The sequence below is a fragment of the Sinohyriopsis cumingii genome, chromosome 13, assembly GCF_028554795.1.
Source record: "Sinohyriopsis cumingii isolate HCF-2022 chromosome 13, ASM2855479v2, whole genome shotgun sequence".
NCBI lineage: Eukaryota > Metazoa > Mollusca > Bivalvia > Unionida > Unionidae > Sinohyriopsis > Sinohyriopsis cumingii.
Genome location: NC_142973.1, coordinates 4891915 through 4909642, shown reverse-complemented (window position 1 = coordinate 4909642; position 17728 = coordinate 4891915). Strand labels below are relative to the sequence as shown.

The 17728-nt window shown below is 35.2% G+C and overlaps 2 protein-coding genes across 7 annotated transcripts in view; one reads left to right on the top strand and one right to left on the bottom strand.

The window, feature by feature from the left end:
- The window catches only part of LOC149784878 (peroxisomal leader peptide-processing protease-like), a 60241-nt gene extending 56794 nt beyond the window's left edge, over window positions 1–3447 (bottom strand). Inside the window, exon 1 of one of the 3 annotated variants that reach the window (XM_089978458.1) lies at window positions 3325–3447. The gene's annotated coding sequence lies outside the window, so the exon portion shown is untranslated. Of the gene's footprint in view, window positions 1–3093; window positions 3207–3299 lie in introns of those variants that run through there. The other 2 variants (XM_089978460.1, XM_089978459.1) reach the window with 2 other exon arrangements.
- Window positions 3448–3673: 226 nt separating this feature from the next.
- LOC149784877 (uncharacterized) overlaps window positions 3674–17728 on the top strand; it is a 72083-nt gene continuing 58028 nt past the window's right edge. For 3 of the 4 annotated variants that reach the window (XM_089978454.1, XM_089978452.1, XM_089978455.1), the window contains exon 1: window positions 3674–3708. The gene's annotated coding sequence lies outside the window, so the exon portion shown is untranslated. Of the gene's footprint in view, window positions 3709–15905; window positions 15989–17728 lie in introns of those variants that run through there. The other variant, XM_089978453.1, reaches the window with a different exon arrangement.

Here is a 17728-nt window from a genome sequence, read left to right as displayed (position 1 = left end):
ATAGTTTTTTCAAGCTAATTGCAAGCCAGATTTTTTCCACACAACGAAAGCACATGCCTGGGGTACAACACTATTAATACCATAGCTGGGTCATGGGAGCCTGAAACTAGTTCAGGGATGATACTAACAATAACATTTGGGGCCTCCATCTATTGAGTTGGGAATTATTCATTGTAAAGTAATTTCAGGAATCTTTTAGAGTATTTTGAGGGACTTTTAACATTGGAGTATGATTTTACACCTCATAAACTTCATTTTTATGCAATTTAATTTCAGATATCCCTTTATAGCAGATTTTAAAAAAAATTACTGGTACATATATAATAGTCTTGTTTTGTAGAGATGTTACCTTTTTAAATTGCATTGATAACTTGCTTTTATTGTTATGTTCTTAGTGTAACATTTTTGTTATGTCCATAATAAAAAAAATTTTATCTTTTTTTATTCATCAAATATAATGTAAATTTATGTTCCATTTTTATAATCCTGTGTATTACTTACAGGTGTTACTGGAATAAATTGCCACATGATCAAATTGCACTATTACAGATAGTTAGTTTCATACAAAATTAAAGATCTAAGTTCAACTAGAATAATGAAAAGTCTTTAAAGCTATATTCCATTTTCAATTTTTAAATGTCATAAAAAACTTGACTTTGTCAATTGTAAATTTGCTGTCAGTTAACATTCCTGAACATTCCACATACCTTGGCAGACAAATCTCAGATGCATCAAATGTATGCAATTCAAAGGATACAGTTTGTGTATCAACCATTACCAATATGTTAACTGGATCATTGAAAATCTTGTGAAAAAAAACTTATTATATTTTTCGTCCAATCTGAAGCAGATGATGACTACAGATCTACTGTTGTTGTTGTAGAGTTTAACGCCATTTTTCAGCACAAGATAGGCTATACATGGCGGCCAGTATTAATGGAGGAGGAAGAACCCGGGAAACCCCCGCAAAGAACCACCGACCCACGAGAAGCTACTGGCAAGCTTTCTCACATACCAACATAGGCCAAACCTGCGACTCGAACCCACACAGACAGAGGTGAGATGGCAGTGATCCCTAACGGTGAGCGCTTTAGACCACTCGGCCACAACAGATCTACTACTAATCAAATTAAAATAAACAATATATTACTAATCAAATTTATATAAACAAAAGGGAATTGTAACCTATTATTGAGCTTGCCATTTCATGTGTAGTACACTATCAATTTACATCTAAAAAATAGAAGGTGAAGTTTAAATTTTTTCAGCAACTTAGTTACCCACTTTTTATGGCATCTTGGCCTCAAATTCACAAAATTTATATTTATTACCATTTGTGGTAAGATTTTTACTTTGTGCTGGTAACTGCTTTTTAACAGCCTTCCAATTCATCACAATAATATAATCCAAGATATCTTTGATTGAATTCACTCTAATTACAAATTAATGTTTCTGTCCATGGACAATATTTAAGATCACTTTGTATCTCCAGTGACTAAAAATGTGAATAAATAATTCTACCCAAAGTAAAACTGAACACAACAATACAAATGACTTTGCATCAAGATCTTATGGCAAGAATGAGTATTTTTTTACAAAATAAAAACTTCTTATTAAAATTATAATAAGGATGTGGTAAACATCAGGTAGGCTACGTATGTTTATGGGGAATACCAATGTCCAAAACCCAGACCCAAATAAACTTCTGCTGATAATGATCTTGATATTTAACCCACACTCCTAGAGAAATATTGTTGTTGTTGTTGTTGTAGGGTTTAATGACATTTTTCAGCACAAGATAGGCTATACATGATGGCCAGTATTAATGGTGGAGGAAGAACCTGGGAAAACCCCGGAAAGAACCACTGACCCATGAGAAGCTACTGGCAAGCTTTCTCACATACCCACATTGGCTGAATCCGAGGCTCAAACCCACCCAGACTGAGGTGAGATGGCAGTAATCTGTAACAGAGCGCTTCAGACCACTTAGCCACTCGGGGCCCCCCTAGAGAAATATTAACCATCTATTATTTGTTTACAAAATAAAAACAACATTAGGTCTCTAGTCAGCAACAAGTCCAAAATACAATTACCGTCATACATTTACATGATGAAAAGCTAACAAACACACATTAAATATACATAACAGGGTATGTGAGAAATCTTGCCAGTAGCTTTTTGTGGATCAGTGACTCTTATCAGGTTTTCCCGGGTTCTTCCTCCACCTGTTATACTGGCTGCCATGTTTAGCCTATCGTGTGCTAAACATGGTGTTAAATGGGTAAAAAGAGGATGTATGGCAACCCTACATTAAACCCAGAACATCATCATACTGTGGCTTATGAAGTCCTCTCAAATAGGTGATGGTCAAATTTCAGAACCATCTGTTGAAAAATTATATCCTGGGTCTCCATTTCACTGAAGTAAGTTTGAAAATAAATATAGCTTTTCTTCTACACCTCTCAAAGTCCGAGCTTTAAGTGCTAAAATTACAAGACCACTGGGTACTAGCAAACAAAATGTACACATCATATATGGCTAAATAAACAAACTGCATTTAAGAATAAATCTGGTTATATTATGTACATTTATTGCAAGGTTGATGTTATTCCATGGACCACAAGTTTGGGAAACATTTTGACAGCCATTAATGCAAGTTGTGTTGCCATTTCTAGTATTTTGAAGCAAATGTATGTCTGTATGTAGGTTGGTAATTGAGAGAAAAGCAAATCACAAAAATGATTACACGATTATTTCAGAGTGCCATCAAAGCTGATGTCGAGAACTGTTGCAGCATATGAGATCATAAGTCTACTATCATATTAACTACTCCTTTCAAATGCCTGTCTATGCTATTGTACATATTGAGGACAAATGTTCCTATATAGGCCATTTTTAAAAGCGGTCAAAATGATAAGCTATTTACAACTGATTGGTTTTTACTGTTTAATTTTTTGTATATTTTAAAGTAAACTAAAAAGACGATAATATATGGAAAGCTTAACTCGTTCTTAATCATAATACGATGCCAGGACATTTTAATGTTGGATTTATTTAAGGAATGCAATAATAGCTTGCGGGAAAATCTCTTACGTAAGTCAGAAGGGACGTGGAGAAAGTAAATGCATTGATTTGAAACTTTGTATTTTATGAGGTGGACGTCATTTGTAAAAGAAGTATTTCTCACTGCGCTCGGCTAGCACCTGTTGTTACTTCCGTGAGTAATACGTCATCAGTTTCTGCGTTTGCATTAATATATTTCTTTTCGTAATCAAATTCATGATAATTGATAGGCTTACACAAAGCGTTGATTGTGAGACGTACCAATATGTATTCACATTCTACTTTGTGTACAATCGACGCAGCTCTGAAATCTCATTCGGTGAATGTACATGTGGAGGCGCGGTCAAATCTAACATAAAACCCTTTAAGTCGTACGACAAATGACGTCATAAAATAAGCTACATGTAGGCTTTAGCAAAAAATTGACAACTCCGAAGGCTTATCTGTGGCAATTTTGGTAAATAATAATATAATTATCAAGTCTGGATATTCGGGTTATATCAATAAGGAAATTAATTCTTCAAAGATCTTGTAATTTTAGATTTTTGTTGAGTAAATTTTCCATGACGTTACAGTGTCAAAGGTCAAATTACGCCCTGTTTAGCAGAATGTAAACCCCGTAGGTCATTGGCACATTACATGACGGTGAGTGTTTTCTGAATATTATTTTGCTGATAAAATTTGCAGGGAAATGTCGGGGGTTGGAAGCTCTCGGCCTATTCTGTGATATACTTCATGAAATTTCTCCAAAATAGTAATTGTAATGCACACGTGCTATACATCGTTTTGATCGTCGCACTATTCCAAGTCGAATGCAGTATTGCACTCTAACGTAGAATAACTCTGGCGAGAGATAAACAGCTTCAAACATTTTAAGTTTTGACTGGGACACGAAATTGGTTGCACTGATTGACATGAAATTGCTTCTGACCCCAACCTGCAAGTTTGATTCAGCTCATATTTATGATCGCAGTTGACATATATGGTTAATTTAAAAGGGCATGTGATTGGAAAAATGGTTGAACAAGTTTTGAAGCCGATTTCCTTATTGGTAAAGCGCAACAAAAGCAAAACTGATCTTGAAAAGCCATGTCATTGTTGACAGGCCGTCATTTTTGTTTAATAAAGCAATTTCGAAAAGAATTTTCCACAATCAGCCATATGCTCTTTACTTAGTTTCGTTGAACCTTGTTACTTCGATATTTTTTTTAATGTGAAAATGTCGGAAGCTCGCACCGTTTTAATTCTAACCAACGCAAGTTTTGTGCTAAAATGGGTCAAAATAATACAAATATGTGATAATAATTAGTATGTTCATTGAAGACTGGATATTTTAAACCGTTTAGTGACCCATTAGGTAAACCATAGTCTTCACTCGTGAATATATAAATATAATTTTCCTGACTTAAATTTTGGTAACGTGTTAGCGTGGGGTACCTGTTTAAATCTTGCACGAACGCACATTTAGTTGGTCGGGTCATGTCTACTAAATCAGCCCGGTCGCAAATTAACCACGTACACTAATCGAACTTAACTGGCTTCGATGAAGACTCTGTAACTCGAGTAAGATTGTTCAGTGCCACATTGTGCTGTAATTACAATGACAAAAGTATATAGGAATCAGTTAAAAAGTTCATCTTGAGTACAAGACTTGCCTTGATTTTTAATCACAACCAGTGATGTTGAGGTAAGATGCATTTATGCATGTTTTGATGATGCACTTGTTCTTATCCAACCTTTCATTACAAAGTGGAAAATAAGCATGAAGTAATACTGTAGTCCAACATTCTCAAAGTGTTGCCAAACCAGTTATAATAATTTAGAAATTCTAGAATTGTGCAAATTTGTTTTTATGCCCATTGTGTCTTGGGAAGTCTATTTGTGACGTTACCAGGAGCCATGTTCACTTTGGTAGCTGACATGGTAACCAAATGGAAATATAGGAATTGATCACTGGAAGCTTATGATTAATGATAATATCATCATTTCTATCATCAATAATTAATATTCTTCTTTCCACATCCTCATCTACTAGAAGCACCAGCATTTGTACTATTTGATGTGTCTTTTTTTCTATTGATCTTGTTAAGTTGAAAATTGCATAACAGGGTCTTCTGTTAGATTTAAAGTTGGAGAGTGAGTTGGCAAAGTAGGCCTTTTTATTTTTAAGTAGCAGTGCGTACAGTAAAAGTAGCTCTGTAAATCATCTGGCTTCTGGCTAATAAGGAAATTCCTGTATAATAATAAAGTATAAATCCACTGAATTCATAAATTACAAACTAATATCTTCAAGAAAAAAGAATGTTGTGAATTGATGTCTCTGGAATGATGGCTGTATTGATGAACCTGTCATGATGCTGAAGATTATATCACTTGTTTAGCAGTACTATAACAAAGTTACTTATGCTGCAGTTGGCTTCACCACATATTGTAATCACATGCAAAAAAACTGATGTAAATTGAAAGACATTTCTTTTATGGGATTTTGGTGGCATGTGTAGTTAAAGCATCTGTCTTCAGTGTGGGAGGTTGTGGATTCAGACCCAGGCCGAGTTGTACCAAAGACTTATAAAAATGGTACTAACGGCTGTCTCAGTGATTGAATATTGTGACTGGCTAGGACATGATGCAACATTTCTGCAGCATAATACCGCAGTGTTCGACATCACTATAAACTGCCACAATGCAGACATCATAGTGATATAACTAAAATTGTTAAAAGCTATGCAGAAAAATCCCAAGAGATTCAAAACACATGGGTTTTTATTCAAACTAAAAGTTATGTGATTTTTCCGCATTAATCTGAACTTGGGGTTTTACATTTTTGGTTAGTTGTTTAACTAACCTACAGTCTGCTGAAGTATTTGAAGAAGAGGGGCTGTGCATATTTAGTTACCTGACTGACTACTGACATGTATTAAAGATTGTTTTATTGCATAAATGTACTTTAAAAAAATGAAAGTTTTCAGTTTTGTCCTTGTAAAACTCCTTTCAAATATATGACAAAATTTACTTATTAGAAAGATGGGTGGATGGGAAAAACAGTTTCTTTCTACGATTGATATACATGCTTAAGAATTTATCCTCCACTTTTCTCATATACTATATATCATTCTACCCACTAGTTGGTAAAATGTTGGACTCGAAGATCAAAGGTATGTACAAAATTGGTTTTGCGCAGTCTTGAAATTGAGTAGTTGTCTTGAAAAGTTCTGGAAGACTGCTAAAAAATTCATTGGTCCTTGAAAAGTGGTTCACAACAAACACATTTCATTAAAAGACTTTAATTGACTTGTCAATCTGTGTTCCAAAAATGATTATACTTCCATGTTGGGGCACTGTTTGCTTATTTGTACTTGTGTGCCCATTAGTACTTGTGTTTTTTTTTTAATTTGTGTGCACATTAATGTGGTTTTTTTTACTTGTGTGCCCGGGCCCCTGAGTGGTCTAAAGCGCTCTCCGTTATGGATCACTGCCATCTCACCTCTGCCTGTGTGGGTTGGAGTCTCGGATTCAGCTAATGTGGTACGTCAGAAAGCTTGCCAGTAGCTTCTCGTGGGTCGATGGTTCTTTCCAGGGTTTTCCCAGGTTATTCCTCCACCATTTCACCATTTATACTGGCCGCCATGTATAGCCTATCATGTGCTGAAAAATGGTGTTAAACCCTACAACAAGAAGAAGAACAACTTGTGTGCACATTAATACTTGGTTTTTTGTGTTTGTGCGCCCATTAGTACTTGTGTGTTTTTCGTATTTATGTGCCCATTAACTCATTCAGCCCGAATCCCGCCTGTAGGCGTGATGAGGCTGTACCCTATTTCCGAGCTCTGCAGCAACAAGGTCATTTAATATACACCAACATGGGTGGTATTACAAACAAGCAGACAGATGTAGCTCTAAAATGATACCAAATAATCTGGAAGTTCATGTTGTACTACAAAATACAGAGGGAAAAACCTCATTTTTTGGATCCTTTTTCTTTCTTCACCCAAAATTCGCTCGTGGTCGGAATGCGATTTTGTGTCCAGATTTTAAGACATTTTGGCCTCAGATCTAAGGCAGACCGGTCTGAACTGCACACAGACAGGTGAACCTTCGCAAAAACTAGGATAAGATGGGCATTTGGAATAAAGAGTGGTCTCCATACGAAAATGATGGGTCCATTAAGCGCAACAAAAGAAATACTTTTACCCTTCTGCTCATGCGCAAACAAAATAACCAATGGAAAATAATGTTTCTAATACAACCAGGCATTAGTCTCATGGAAAATCTGTTGAAAGCCAATGTATTACGATGTGTTCAGAAATAGCCCCAAATGTCTTTCCTACATGCATTTCAGGTGAAAACGACACAAACCTCTGGGGCCGAATGAGTTAATACATGTATGCGTATTAGTACTCTGAGTTGGGAGTATAATCCTCTTGTGATGTGTAAATGAATTGCTTAAAAGCATGATTAGTATTTTGCTTTTCAGTTCTTTCTCTCAATCATTACAATATAATTGTACGGTATAATTAAATTACACTGCACATGCATATTTTTGTGCTTAAAATGCAAAATCGGCAGTCAAACATCTTAAAAATCTTGATATGTCTAAACCCAGAGCTAATATATCTTATCTACCTTGAGTTTGGTTTCACCAGGCATGTTGTGTTTCATTATGTATCAGGATAGTTTTCGCATGTAAACAGAAAAATATACCTGCATTCATGTTACTGTCAAGCATCATTCCATATTCCAATTTCTCAGAATGCATTCAAAGGGTTTTTGCCTTGTTTTAAAAGTACTCTAAACATTGTTCAGATTACAAAATGATTCTGCTAAAATAGATTTACCTTAAGCATGACAATACAGGGAAAAGATGTTTCTTTTAAAGACCCAACAGCTATAGTATCAAATACACACTTGTCAAGTAGGCTTTGTAGTGGCCATGTTGCCATGACAACTGCTAGGTTATTAGTTTGTTTTGAATTCCCTCACCTTTGGCTATATTGCATTTGGGAAGGGACAATTGAAGGATTTACATCGTGCTTTCTTGACTGAATTTCTTTACCAGATATGTCCAAGCCAACGGCAGGCAGAGCTATAGATAACATATTTTATGCAAATTGAATAAAAATGTACTTTTAATGCATTGATATTGTGCAAATTTGAATGTTAAGCATTAGTCAAAAGCTGTTCATTGTAATGATCCTGCCACAAACATGCTTCATGTTTTGTAGTGGCACATTTTATAACAATGATAATGCTACTGGGATGGGTTCAGATGTATCATGTACATTTCATATGATTGTACTTAACTGATAACACTCTGATAGAATCATTAAAATGGTCTCTAAATTGGTCCTAGCTACTAAGCTATTATGTGCATCTTGATGGTTAAAACTTGGCCTGGTATCATAAGTAGATGTGCTGCTGCATTTGCAGAATAACTCAATTTGGTTGAAAAAGGCAATTAGTTCCAAACCTGGTTGAGTAAATTCCCAGCTAGAATTTTGTTTGGCAATTGCATATATTTAACTGGGGTGTTTATTGCATACTCGGGTACCGGCATGTACTTTTATACCAGATAATTCAGAAATCTTTTATATGGCAGGCATTTCCCTTTATTTTGAAAATTGAGAGGTGAGGAGTTCTGGCACAAAATTTGGGAGTTACAAGGAAAATTGTGGGAGTCTTAGGCCCATTGTACAAAACATACAACGGATTTACATACTCATGATTTTTTTCCTCAAAACAAAATGGGTGATTTTGCTATTTTCTCCTGTCACAGCATGTACATGAGCTAAGTTCGTTTCATGTTGGATAAATGCAGAAAATTTAACATCAGATATTCCATTAATGGAAGAGTTCGTCTTTCTGCAAACCAGTAACAGTGTAAATATTTGACATTCTCTTTATTAGGCAAGGAAATTTCTCTACCTAATCTGATTGCCATTGTCTTTTCTTTGACCGTGGACTATTGTTAACTTGATCAGCCTTTGAAGTCGCATCTCAGGCAGGCTAGCTGCTGGATGGTTTTTAAAACAAAAATTGTGCAAAGAAAGCAGCCTTCTAAGCACAATGGATACTCAAAAGATAATTGAAAGCAATGCTTATGTAAATAAATGGATATATACATCACCATCTTGGTGTATTTTGTTGAGGATGATTGTCTCTTGGCTTCATGAACACAAGTCTAATATTTACAATTGAAAAAGAACTCATGGGACATTAATAAATCAAGGGCAAATGTACCACTTGCTCAACTGAATAGGCAAAAAAAGTAAAAAGACGAGATCTGATAAAGATGAATGTGGCAGTGAAAATCCTTCATTTGATCTATTGGAAGCTGCACAAATCCAATAGACCGCCACAATCCCCAGCCATGCAATCAGGTGCTGAAGAATGACATATTGCAATTAGGGTTTAATTACTCTTTTTGACATGTGCTCATGTACTGTCGGGGGTCAATCAACCAATCATTGCTAGGAAAGGTACTGATGTGCAAACAGTCCATTATCTAGTATATTTCTATTAGATACTTTATAAAGAAAGCTGAAGAAACCCATGGAGTCACAATGTGTGTTCAGTCAGCTGAATGCTGCATCAGGGCAGGACCCTTGGATTGTAGGTAATCCTTGGTATATGGGTCAAGTGAACAAATGTAGACAATACTTTGGTGGAACAGATATTTATCATGATGACTACCAATGTACATGTTAAATTATTTGAAAAATATTTTCAAGGATTGAAATAGACTAAATTATTTGAATTTTCAAAGAGTTTGTGCCAGTTAATTAGGTTCATAAAGAGGTACGAGGAGACATTGTTTTCTTAATTCAAATGTTTTTGTTTGGACTGTTTTTGCTGTTTAGTTAGCACCATTTCCAGAGTAAATAATGCAGTTCACCTGCCTCTGTCTCTGCATTGTTGGCTACCAATTGAAATCCTTTCTTTTCTTCTCATCCACGTTTCATGTTGTGTTCTTTAGGGTAATTAGCACAAAAATGGATTTTAATCCCTCCATGCTTATGTCATAGGGTCTATTCCATTTTACAGTTTGTATAACTAAAACTAGGAACAGGAAGGCAACTACAGTTTGGGCAAAAATTGTATGACTAGTTGTCTCCCGTGGGTGCGGTTCTGCATAATAATGTTTGAAGGAATAGTTGAAAATGCTTTTGAAAGAAAAATCAAGATGATTTCTCCAGTAAAATATTTATGAATTTTCCAGTGACACATAAAGAATAGAATAATTGGGAGTAGCACAGGCTGTTTAACATAGTAAAAGGGAACATGTAGCAACATTGCTGAAGGGTATTCTTCCACCTGATCTTCCTTCTGTACATTGGTATGATTTCAACCATCCAGTCATTAGTATTCTCAGTACTTTGATTGTAATTATTGGCTGGAGTTTTTAATGTGCAAAAGAGATCAAGGAAAATGAGCTGTTTCTTTGTAAAATATAACACCATTTCAAGAAAGTATTTCATATTTATTAAATGCATCATTATTTATTTTAACATTCATTGTGATGCCATATTGTCATGGCATAAGGGGCACACTCGGAAGATTTCCAGTTTGCAAGCAGACATTTATACAAATTTGTCTAGGCCAGAAGGCATAAAAAATAACAATTGTACAGTGTGTTCAGAAATCAGTAGTGTCATGAGTACAAGTTTTAGATAGTCCATGCATGATTGAAATGGTAGTGCTATATTGTTATGACAATGTTGTAGTAGAGCCATTTATTTGACTGCATCTTGATAGGACTGTTTGGGATCTCAAGGTTTTGTGTTTGCAATACGCTATCATTTCATCTTCGCTAGCCAAGGTTCCGATATGATAACCATATATCTTTACCTTGGCAGATCGAACAGATATATTGGTGCTTTGTCCTAGCGACATCTATTGGATTTCATGAGTTGCCTCCCTTTGTATGTAATGCCAACCAACTAATAGCATGGTGCATTGTACACTGGCTGAAAATGGGGCATTGATCTAAAGAGGATACTTTGGAAATTTGACATAATGGCAGAGGAAATTGACCTAAAAAGGATACCTAGTAAGTTTAACATTGAAAGAAAGACTATGTACAAGAGGGAAGCCGTTACTGGTATATTTGAATGAAAGGTATTTGTGCAAACACAGATCGGCAGTGGAAAATTGCTTATTTATCAGTCCATTAAAGTTGTATGCTCCTCATGTCTTGATCATGTAGGAACAGTGTTCAAATTTAAACAACTTAATTTTGATTGGATGTGGTGGCTTGCAGCTGCATCCAATGAAATTCACAGACCCAAAGCACGGAAATATCAGCTCGATACACCAAGGTGTAGAAAGGATTATCACATCAGAACCTTGGCTGTGAAGATGATCAAATTTTAAAAATTGTAGTTCCTTGAAAAGGGCTTGAATCTGAGGTAAACTCAAAGTGTTGGAAAAATGCCTGAGACTGCTCAGTCGTCATTGAAAAGGGTGTGCATTTCAAAACACATTTGATTGGAAAGCAAGAATTTACTGAAATAAAATATTTTGTAAAAAGAAGTTACAATATGAGAAACTAGGTTTTCTTGTAATTGTAGCATGGAACTTTAGGGCTTTCAATAAGAAATAACAGTGCAGAAGTTGAAACAGTGGCAAGGGGCAAAACCACCTTGTGGTCAAAGAAGCAATGTTGGTGCTGAAGGATATAGACATTTTGGCTCAATAACTTTGCGTAAGCTAAAATGGCATTGGTGTGTTTACCAAAGTTAGATCATATTTCTTGAGAGGGTAATGTGCAATTTGTTTCAGAGTAAGTTTGTTCTGTTATTAAATTTTGTATAAAATTCATACTGATAATTCAAATCCTGGGTTTTTTTTCTCCTGATGATTATTTTGTAGGTTCCATCCAATCAGTAAGGATACAAATTATCGTGAATAATCATCAAGGTCATAGATATTTAACTGTTACAATATTTTTATACCACTAATATTCTTTGAATGAAATGAATACATCTGAATTATTATATACTCCTTTTTTTCTCTGTAAACTTTACATTGTCAGAATTGTGCAGCATTCTTTGATACTGAACACATTGATATTGCAGACATGCACCACAAGTGTACCTCAAAATAGCATAGTGTATTAGGAACTACTTTTTAAACAAACCATGTACACTAATGTAGTAGACGTTAGGTTTTAGTGTATTATATTTGTTTGTGGATGAACTAAAGCCATTTCGTCGAGTTGAAAGTAGAGATGATAAAGTGAACAATATGGATGAGTTTACTGAGTCACAAATGAAACTTTTGAACTAGCAAATGAATGAACTTGATATTTGCAATGCCCACAACAAACGTGAGAGATGCATTATTAAAAATATCTTTCTGATCATTTAAACAGTTATTTAGGATAAATGTTCGTAACTTTTTGTTAATGGAATGGTTCAGACTATGACCAGTGCCTCCAGGGGTATATAAAAATAGCATAGAAAAGCATACTGAGGGCAAGGGCTATGACATTTATCAGAGATTTAATATTGTATCAGTGAAAGTACTAAATTCGTGAGAAAAAAATGCAACTGAAGGTTTTGGTAGAAATGTAAGGACCTTGGAGCCAATAATCCAAGATGATGGAGAATTCTTATTTCCGCTGGCTGAATAAATTGTCACACTAGCTTTTTTGCAATTTTCCGCATTAACTTTGTTGATACAATGTTTTTGGATTTAGATTAACAATACCAGTAGATGCTATACAGGTCATAACATAGCTGGTGTCCCTACAAAGAGCATGAAAGTGACCAGGCATAAATATGTAACTTGAATTTCCTCAAAATATACTTTCTTAGTTCTGAAAATCTGAATTACATGAGTTACGTCATTGGTTCTAAAGTTTGATTACACATTTCTTAATCGTACTGCAATTTCAACTGCATTCCAACTGCAATAACAATCTCTTTACTACTCTCAAAATGAACATATTTCATAGCGTGTTTTTGAGAATTACAATTGAAAGAGTTAATATTTTCCCCACATTATGATTCCAAACACACAAAACAGAAACACGATCCCTCCCTGCTCAAATTACACGTACTTCATGTGGAATTGACACGGCTAAATCCAGTCCATTATTGGCTGAATTTAGTAAAATTGACTACTCAAAAACCCCAAATCCATTCATTCCAGACCAACTGGAAAAGCTATTGTAATTCACAGTATGGCTAAATTGCAGTTTGAACCAGACCAAAACAACAATTCTTGGTTAGGTTCAAATTTTGCTGGGTGTTGCTGCATGCTCATTTATATTGCTGTATATTGATTAATCAACAGTTGTGTATTTATTTTGGAATACAGCATAAATTCAGACACTTTGTTTCTTGTAGTGTATTTTTTTTATATATAATTAGGCCTTAGGTAGAAGAAGAAATGAGTGTATCATAAAAAGGTTCCTGCATTTGTATGGGGAAACTATGAACTCATTTTTTTTAATAGATTCTGCACTCTCACAGGTCATGCAGTGTCCATCCGAAAACTTATATTTTCCCATCCAAATGCAGTAACCTATGAGTACTTGGCTGATTTTTAAAAATCTAGATATATCATACCATGGCCGTGATGGCGCCCACTTAATATGCAAGAACAAAGTGCTGAATGTAATACCACCTTCTCATTGGCCAACTGAAAATAAGTAATAAATAAATGCAGGATGTCATTTTCTTTTAACCAATGAGAGGTCAGAATTCCATTCAGCGGGATCTCACTTGCATATTCAGCCGGTGCGATCACAGCTATGTTGAGCAGTAGCGTGGGAAAATGGTCTGGCATTCCTCAAAGGTATGATAGTAAGCCAAACTTTGAATATGCATACAAAGTGGAATCCCTGAGCTAAACATGGGTACCAAATTTATTACACTACGCAAAATGTAGCTTGAGATAACAGCGTTTGTTCTTAAATGGGTTGTGCATAAAAAGGATAGAAGTGTCCTCCCTTGTAGTTATTATATAGAGTATGTATGACAGGTCAGTTGTAAGCAATGATACGAGCCCCTGTGGACGTAATAGCCTTGCTCCCCATTAAAAAATGGAAAAGACCCCACAAACTTCAAGGCAATGTCATCTTGAAGAAATCATAATGTTGTATTGCTTGAAGAGTTTAAGATGACCCTCTCCTCCGCAATGTATTGTTTATCACCCAACTGAAGTTGATGCTACCATCCAAGGTGTAGAGAGGTGCATTTCTGATGTGAAATCATGGATGATGTATAACAAGCTACAGATGAATGATGATAAAACTGAGGCCATTCTGATCACAACACAAAGACTTTCTCATTCACATCCTTTACTTCAAACAATAAATATCAGTAACACCAACATTAAATTCACAGTCAGTACAAAACCTAGGTGTCACTCTGGACAGTACTCTCACACTGCACCAACATGTCATGAACAGATGCAAGGCTGCATATCTTGAGCTGAGACGCATCAGCTCCATTCACAAATATCTTTCAGTTGATGCCACTAAAACTTGTATGCTCATTAGTACTTTCAAGACTGGACTGTTGTAACTCAATTCTATCTGGTTCATCTCAATATCTTCTGCAGAAACTTCAAAACACGGCAACTTGGATCAATCTTAGAGTACCACGATCAGAGCACACCTCCCCGCTGCTCTGTACCCTACACTGGCTATCCATTCGATCCAGACTCAAACACTGCTACATTTCACTGACGGACTCCAGCCCAACATACCTATCCAACCTCACCCATGTTTACACACCGGCAAGATACTTACGTTCCTCTTCTAATAATCGTATACTCATTATTCCCACTACGAAAACGAAGTCATATGGACGTTCTTTTGCATACCACGGCCCAGCAACATGGAATGAATTGCCCACTGAACTTAGACACAGTAATCCCAATTAAAAGTGCTCTTAAAACTCATTTATTTTGACTGCAAGAACAAACTTAAAGACCTAATAATGTTCCCTACCTTAAATATTTACAGCATGTTTTTTTTTTTTTTTTTGTCATGGTTTGTTTTCTATAATAATATATGTTTTTATGTTATAGGTGTTGTCTAATGTTTGAAAGCACTTGCTTCTAAAGATTAGGCGCTCTACAAAGTCCTCATTATTATTATTATTATTAGGCGCTCTACAAAGTCCTCATTATTATTATTATTATTATCACTGCCTGATTTCCACGAGTTATTATTTGTTATCATTTAGTGATGAAAACGCATCAACTTGTGCTTCGAAACTTTCTAACTCGGTATGCAAATACCATTGCGTATTTCTGCAGCAGTCACTGAAAGCATTTTTTATGTATATATTTTGTGAACATTTTTAACAGCCGTGCTTCGGTTAAGCCTATTCGTGAATTCTGAAACCGCAAGTGAGCTTGTCGAAGGGTTTTATTAACGGACATAGGGATGCCCAAGATACCTCTTCATTAAACTGGCTGTTTTCGTAATTTATTTGGCACATATATCATGGTATATACAATTCGTGCAAAATCTAAATATTATGTGATTGAAGAAACACATTTAAAAGATTTAAAACTTTGGGCAGAAACGTATTGGACAATACCAGGTTGAAGAATTGTAGATGCGCTATAAGTACAAGGTGAAGGTCGTCTCATGACATCATATTATTTGTGTGGAAAATACATCGAAAACGTCAAAGCAAATTATATCTAACCAGTAGACAATACTATAAAATGTACATACACAAATAGTAAAGCTTTAAACTTTCAATCCTATCAATGGGTTGTCGTAAAAAAAACAAAAGTGTGTAGTTTTACTAAGAAAATCCCTGTTTCTAAAAATAGATGCACTTACATGGCATGCGCGGCGCCATTTTTTTACTTTTGGCAGGGTCGTGATTCAGCTGGGAAGAAGGATACATAATTCAATCAAACATTGAATTTAATGTTTCGGTTCATTATCGATGAATAGGTAATATTTTATTGGCTACAATGAAATTAACTGTCAAAAGTTTTGAGGTGGTTATATTGAAAATATTTGCAGTTCAAGTGTTACTATAGAATTTCAATCACCATCGCAATCATCTTTTATTAGTTCGGGTTCTCGCTTAGCAGATTTGGGACATATTAAAGGTAATTACAAACATTTCAAAATGTGTTGTTATTTGTCATCGGTAGTGTTGTTACGGGTTACTGGTAATGCACAATCCATTACAGGTGGGTGGGGGATGGTACTCATTGTGAAGAACTGGCTAAAATTCTTGGTAATAGTTATGTCCCATTTCTTTCAGTTAGGTATCCTGCAACATTTAGTGTTGAGTGTGTAAAAGAATAATGTGTAATAAAATCATTATATACCTATTAGTCCACAGCTTTTTATGCAGTGTTTAGCAAAATGGAGTCTCGTGGAAATAAAATGGCACCAACACTTATAAATAATCCATTTAGTAGTGGCAGGGAGAAGTAGGTTTTGGAGAAATTGAACATGATCTGTTTTTGCGGAGATTATTTGTAAATAAAATGGATTCTAGTCCAGCTTGAATAACCTTGAGAGTAGTTCTTAATAAAGATGGAAGAACCTATATTGGTCATAAGTGTTTAATGATGAAGATAAAAACATAATTCTCTATGTATTTTGCTAATAATAATAATAATGACAAATTTTTTAGTCCCAGACATGATGATATATCCCCAAAATGAACAGTAGGGAATATTTTCTGCTGAAGTGCCTTTCTGTACATGCCCTACATCTATCTATTCTACTACAACTATTAAGCTGCTTCCTTGTATTAGATTTGTAAAGCACCCCATGTCTTTGCCAATAATATGTATGTAACTAATTGTACAATTGCCTTAGCGCTTTATATATGTGGCCTAATCGACACACTGTATAATCCACTTTACAAAAAGCACATGAGAGATCTATATGTGTCATTCACCGTAACTAAGCATGTTGCGCTATACTAAGTTTAGTACCGAGAATTGACAGTTGTAACATCCAAAACATCGTCTTTCAAGGCATGCAGCTGCTGATATATCTTGCCTGATCACTTTATATTTTCATTAAATTTTTCTTTTTCTTGATTTAAATCACCTGTAACTTGTTGGATGTGCCTTCTCTCACACACTAGTGGAAACACATACCAAAACTACAATAGTTTTTATCCTTACAAGCAAATTCAATATATATATTTATGCATTCATATAAAGTTTATTTAGAATAAGTAGCAAACAGCAGGTACGTTTTATTATTTCTGGACCGTTATTAAGAACAATGGACTTTTGACACCCAAAGATATCAACTTTGATGGACTAATATTGAGAGGACTACTTGCAGTGAAAGAAGACTGAAACATAAGTAATATATAAACAAGCAAATAAGTCTTATATATAGAATTATTTCAGGAATGTTTCGGAATTCTTTTCCCTATAATTAGTACTGATAACAGACCTTTCAATATGAGAAGTTTGATAGCCATCAAGAGGTACTATGCATACTATATGACTCATTCGTGGGACCAGGTTGACGAAGAAGACCAATATCGCAGCCCCTTTACATAACATCATGATATTTGCCGTGTGCATTGTACACAAGGCCCAATGTATATGAGTAATGTAATGCGCATTGCATCTTGCTTACTCTTCATGCAAAATAGAAATGTTTCATGTCAGCAGACCATCCTTGTGTTTTTTTGATGACCCTATTGCTCTC